A 5,884-nucleotide genomic window follows, 5' to 3' on the forward strand; every position below is an offset into this window, starting at 1 on the left:
GAGCCTTGTTCTTCGCCAGATCTTTCATTGTAGCTTTGACTTCCTTCTTAAGTACCATTGGTTCTAGATCATATGCCACTTCCTGAAATGGATGAAGATCGACCAGTTCTTTTTGGTACAGTGATTCTGTGTATTCCTGCCATTTTCTCTTGATGTTTCCTGCATTAGTCAATATTTTGCCCATAGAATCTCTCAATATTGCAACTCAAGGCTTAATTTTATCCTTCAATTCTTCCCTGAGTGTGTTCTTCCCTTTTGGGTTTCAAACTCCTGGTCTTTGCACATTTCATTATAGTAATTGGTTTTGTCTCCTCGAGCTGCTCTTTGAAATCTTCTGTTCAGCTCTTTTATCTTGTTGTTTCTTCCATTGGCTTTAACTACTCTCTGCTCAAGGGCAAGTTTCAGTGTATCTTCTGTCATCCACTTTGGTCTTCTCTTATTTTCTTGTCCTTTTAGTGATCTCTTGGTTTCTTCATGGATAATGTTCTTGATATCCTCCCATAATTATTCTGCTTTTCGGTCATTGGTGTTCAATGCATCAAATCTGTTCTTTAGATGATCTCTAAATTCAGGAGGGATATATTCAAGATCATATTTTGGTTCTCTTGGACTTGTTTTAATTGTCTTTAACTTAAAGTTGAAGTTGCATATGAGCATTTGATGGTCTGTTCCACAATCAGCTCCTGGCCTGGTTTTGGCTGAAGATATTGGGCTTTTCCAGCACCTCTTGCCACAGATGTAGTCAATCTGATATCTGTGTGCTCCATCGGGTGAAGTCTACGTGTAGAGCTGCCATTTGTGTTGTTGAAAAAAGGTGTTTGCAATGAACAAGTCATTGATCTTGCAAAATTCTCCAGCTACTGGTGATTCTTCTTTGTTTCCAACTTTTGATTCGCTATTCATAAGGTTTTCCCTGGCCAATTCTTTGAGAAGTGGATGGCCTCTTCCTTCTTCCTTGTCTGTCTACTGGGCTGATACCTGTGCACCATGTGCATCCCACTGGGTTTGAAACACCAATGACTCAGTCTCAAAACTCACATCAACACGTCACCACGGTAGGACAAACCAACAGACAGGTTTGTCTCCCTGTTGGAAACCTCTCATATTCAACATAACAGTACCACTCATACCTCCACTGACAGATGAGTAATGGCTGTGCATGAAGTGCATTGGCTGGGAATTGAACCCATTCTCTCACATGGAAGGTGAGAGTTCTACCACTGAACCACCAATGCCTCTTACAGAACATAACAACCACACACACAAAAAAGAATGAGATTAACTGTATTAAGTGCAAGCTTCAAAGACTAAAAAATATAGAGTTTTGAAGTGGGAGGAAGCAGAGGGTAGGTTGGGGCTGACTAGCCCCTGTGATGGCTCAGTGGCAAAATGCTGTTATATGTAAGAGTCAAAAGAAGAGGGAGGAGGTAATATTCTGGATGATTGCTGAGCATCCTATTTAGGAGTTCCAGTTGATCTGTGGGCTGTGTAGGAGTCCTGAGAGAATGAGGGATATGATGGAAACAGGTCCTCAGGAAATGATCCTGGTTCATATGTTTTAGGAAAAACAAGCATATTTTATCTTGTCAGATGTGAATAAAAATTTTGAAAAACAAATAGAAAACAGGTGCTCTTGAGATCAGTACCTGATGGTGGTGCTCACTCAAGTAATTGCCTAGAAGGAATAAATCCTCTTTCTATTTGCACTGAGCTATGCTCTCCAGCTCTGTGTTTGCACAGAAAATCAGATTGCTCATGTCAAATATCAACACAAGTCCTTCATTTCCTTTGGATTCCTATGAGTTGGAAGGATCACATCAAGAAAAGCCAAGTGGCCAAGTGGTTTTGTTTTGTTTTCCTTTTTTTTTTTTTTTTTGGTTGGGAGAAGGCAAGGAGTGTGGAACTGAGGCTTAGGACTTTGGTCTTTTCTAAATCCTTTTTAATGATATCATTGTGCTATGTCATAAGATGGTAAAGTTGGTCATTGGCATTAAATGAAAAGCTTCTCTTTTGCAAGACTCTCTACTCATAAGTCGTAGTAGACTCTCTACTACATGTCATAATTTGTTATGATCCACACTGTCAAATGCCTTTGCATGGTCAGTAAAACATAGGTAAACATCTTTCTGGTGGTCTCTGCCTTTCAGCCGAGATCCATCTGACAACAGCAATGATATGCTCATTCTACATCCTCTTTTGAATCTTGCTTGAATTTTTGGGAAGTTAATTGTCAATACATGGCTTCAACTATTTTTGAATTATCTTTAGCAAAATTTTACTTGTGTGTGATATTAATGATATTGCTTGATAATTTCCACATTTTTTGGATCACCTTTCTTTGGAATGGGTACCTCTATGTATGTCTTCCAGTCAGTTGGCCAGGTAATTCTCTTCCAAATTTCTTGGCATAGAAAATTGAGTGCTTCTGGTGTTGCATCCATTTGTTGAAACATCTCAGTTGTTATTCTATCAATGCTTAGAGTCTAATTTTTTTGCCAATTCCTTCAGTGAAGCTTGGACTTCTTCCTCAGTACCATTTGTTGCTGATCATATGCTATCTACTGAAATGGTTGAATTTGACCAAATTTTTTTTTTTTTTTTTTTGGGTACAGTGACTTTGTGTATGCCTTCCATCTTCTTTTGATGCTTCCTGTGTTGTTCAATATTTTGCCCATGGAATCCTTCAATATTGCAAGTTGAGGCTTGAATGTTTTCTTCATTTCTTTCAGCTTGAGAAATGCCAAATACGTTCTTCTCTTTTGGCTGTCTAACTCCAGATTTTTGCACATTTTGTTAGACTAGCATTTTCAACCACCTTGTATGTGTGCAAAAGCTAGACAGTGAATAAAGGAAGCTGAAGAAAAACTGATATTTTTGAATTATGGTGTGGTAGTTAAGTTTGTGTGTCATCTTGGCTGGGCCTGGTTGAGTGGCTAGGCAGCTGGATGTAGTATTCCCCATGATGAGACTGGTAATCAACTCCATGGTGGAATCTACTATGAGCAGCTGAGTAGCTGCCTTAGGGATGTGGTCTGCTTCCTGTACATAAGGAGAAGCCTTGGAGAATGGTCTCTAGCTTATTGTACTCTTGAACTCTGCATGTAGCTGTGTTGTTTTTCGGCAGCCTGCCTTACTCTGCTGACCTTGGTAATATCAAGACATTAATGGTAACCTCAGGACTGTGGCTTTTTATTTGTTAACCTTGGACTTGTCCGTCTCAACAGCCAGGAGCTGAGTGAAAAAAAGCCTCCAGTTTCAGTGGGCCAGGAGCAGGAGGCAGAGCTGAAGCCAAAGGTTGAAAGGCTTTCACCCAGCCCCTAGAGTCTGGCACTTAAAGTCTCCAAACTATAAGAGAATGAATTCCTTTTTGTTAAGGCCATCCCATTTGTGGTATATTCCTGTCAGAGCAGCACTAGATAACCAAAACATATGGTATAGGCGAAAAATATAGAATACTCCACCCACTGCCAGAAGAAGGAAAAAAAAAATCTGTCTTGGAAGAATGCTCCTTAGATGTGAGGATGGTGACACTTCATCTCACTTCCCTCGGACAGGTTTGTCAGGAGAGACCAGTCCGTAGAGAAGGAAATCATGCTTGGTAGGATGAGGGTCAGAGAAAAAGAGGAAGACCATCAATGAGATGAATTGTCACAAAGTCTCAAAATTCTCACTTTTAAGTAGTAGTCTGACCATACTTCTTCCAAGACAGATTTGTTTATACTTCTGGCAATCCATGGTATAATCGATGTTCTTAGCCAACATCATAATTCAAAGGAATCAATTCTTCTTCAGCCTTCCTTATTCATTGTCTAGCTATCAAATGCATATGAAGCAATTGAAAATACCATGGCTTGGATCAGGCACACTTTAGTCTTCAAAGTGCTTTCTTAATTTTTTAACACTTGAAAGAGGTCTTTTGCAGTAGATTTACCCAAATGCAATCTGTCCTTTGATTTCTTGACTCCTGTTTCCATGGTGTTGATTGATGTAGTAGTTAAGTTATGTGTCACCTTGGCTGGACTTGGTTTTGAGTGCCTGGGCAGCTGGATGAGGTTATCCCCCATGATGAGACTGGTAATCAGCTCCATGGTAGAATCTACTGTGAGTAGCTGAGTAACTGTCTTAGGGATGTGTTCTGCTTCTAGTATTTAAAAGGCTGCTTTAAGAAAGGTCTCTGAGCTTTTGGCACATCTGGGTCTGTATGTGGCTGAGTCTTCATCTTAGTGGCCTCCCATGTTGTCTGCCAATCCTGGAACTGTTAATGGACTTGAATTAGTGCCCTGCCATGTTGCTTGATAATTTTGGGACTGTGCCATTTTACTTGTGAACTTTGGGTTTATCAGCCTCAGCAGCCACCCAGTGTCTTAGTTAAGAGAAGCCTCCTGCTTCAGTGCTCTGGGAGCAAGAGGCAGAGCTGAAGCCCAAGTTTGACAGGCTTTCATCCAGCCCTTAGAGCTGGCACTTTGAACTCAGACTTCTAGCCTCCTAAACTGGAAATGAATAAACCCGTTTGGTAAAGCCATTCACTTGTGGAATTTTCTGTTAGAGCAGCACTAGAGGATCTAAACAATCGGAGATGGAAATAAAATGAAATCCTTAACAACTTCAGTCTTTTCTCCATTTATCATGCTGTTACTTATTGGTCCAGTTGTGAGGATTTTTGTATTCTTTATGTTGAGGTGTAATTTATACTGAAGGCTGTAGTCTTTGATTCTCATCAGTAAGTACTTCAAGTCTTGTTCACTTTCAGCAAACAAGGTTGTATCGTCTGCATATCACAGGTTATTAATGAGTCTTTCTCTAATCCTAATGCCTGGTTCTTCTTCATATAGTCCAGCTTCTCTGATTATTTTCTCAGCATACAGATTGAATAAGTATGGTGATATACCTTTCCTGATTTTAAACAACACAATATCCCCTCATTCTGTTTTGAATCTTGGTCTATGTATGTGTTCCACATAAGCACAATAAAATGTTCTGGAATTCTCATTCTTTGCAGTGTTATTCATAAATTGTTACAATCCATATAGTCGATTACTGTTGGTTATTCAATAAAACACAGGTAAATATCTTTATGGTATTCCCTGCTTTCAGCTGAGGTTCATCCAACATCAGCAATTATATCCCTCATTCCATGTGCTTGTTTGAATCCACCATGGATTTCTGGCAGTTACCTGTTGACGTACTGGTGCATTTTTTTTTTTTTTTTAATTATCTTCAGCAAAATTTTACTTGCATGTGATAGTCATAATATTGTTTGATAATTTCTTCATTCTGTTGAATCATCTTTCTTAGAAATTAGCATGTATATGAATCTCTTCCAGTTTGGCCAGTTAACAGTCTTTCAAATTTCTTGGCCTAGAATGGTACACACTTCCAGCATTGCATCCGTTTGTTGAAACATTGGTATTCCCTCAATTTCTGTAATCTTGCTTTTTGCCAATGCCTTCAGTACAGCTTTGACTTCTTCCTACAATACCATTGGTTCTTGATCATATGCCACCTCCTGAAATAGATGAGCATTGACCAATTCCTTTTTGTACAATGACTCTGTGTATTCCCTTCCATTTTCTTTTGATGATTCCCACATCATTCAATTTTTTTGCCCATAAAATCTTTCAATATTGCAACTTGAGCCTTGAATTTTTGTTTCTATTATTTCAACTTGGGACATTCCAAGCATGTTCTTACCTTTCAGTTTTCTAATTGCAGGTCTTTGCACATTTCATTATAATACTTTACTTTGTCTTCCTGAGCTATCCTTTGAAATTTCTTTTCAGCTCTTTTACTTCATCATTTCTTCCATTCTCTTTAGCTACTCTTCATTCAAAAGCAAGCTTCAGAGTCTCTTCTTACATCCATTTTGGTCTTTTCTTCCTTTCTT

General features: G+C 39.0%; 1 non-coding gene across 1 annotated transcript; it reads right to left on the reverse strand.

Moving 5' to 3' along the window:
* Window positions 1-1,165: 1,165 nt before the first annotated feature.
* Window positions 1,166-1,235, reverse strand: TRNAG-UCC. Its single transcript has one exon. It is a non-coding gene; the product is annotated as a tRNA-Gly (tRNA).
* Window positions 1,236-5,884: the final 4,649 nt, after the last annotated feature.

This window comes from Orycteropus afer, unplaced genomic scaffold (assembly GCF_000298275.1).
Source record: "Orycteropus afer afer isolate SDZICR_OR568_19922 unplaced genomic scaffold, OryAfe1.0 scaffold00095, whole genome shotgun sequence".
In the NCBI taxonomy this organism is placed as follows: Eukaryota; Metazoa; Chordata; class Mammalia; order Tubulidentata; family Orycteropodidae; genus Orycteropus; species Orycteropus afer.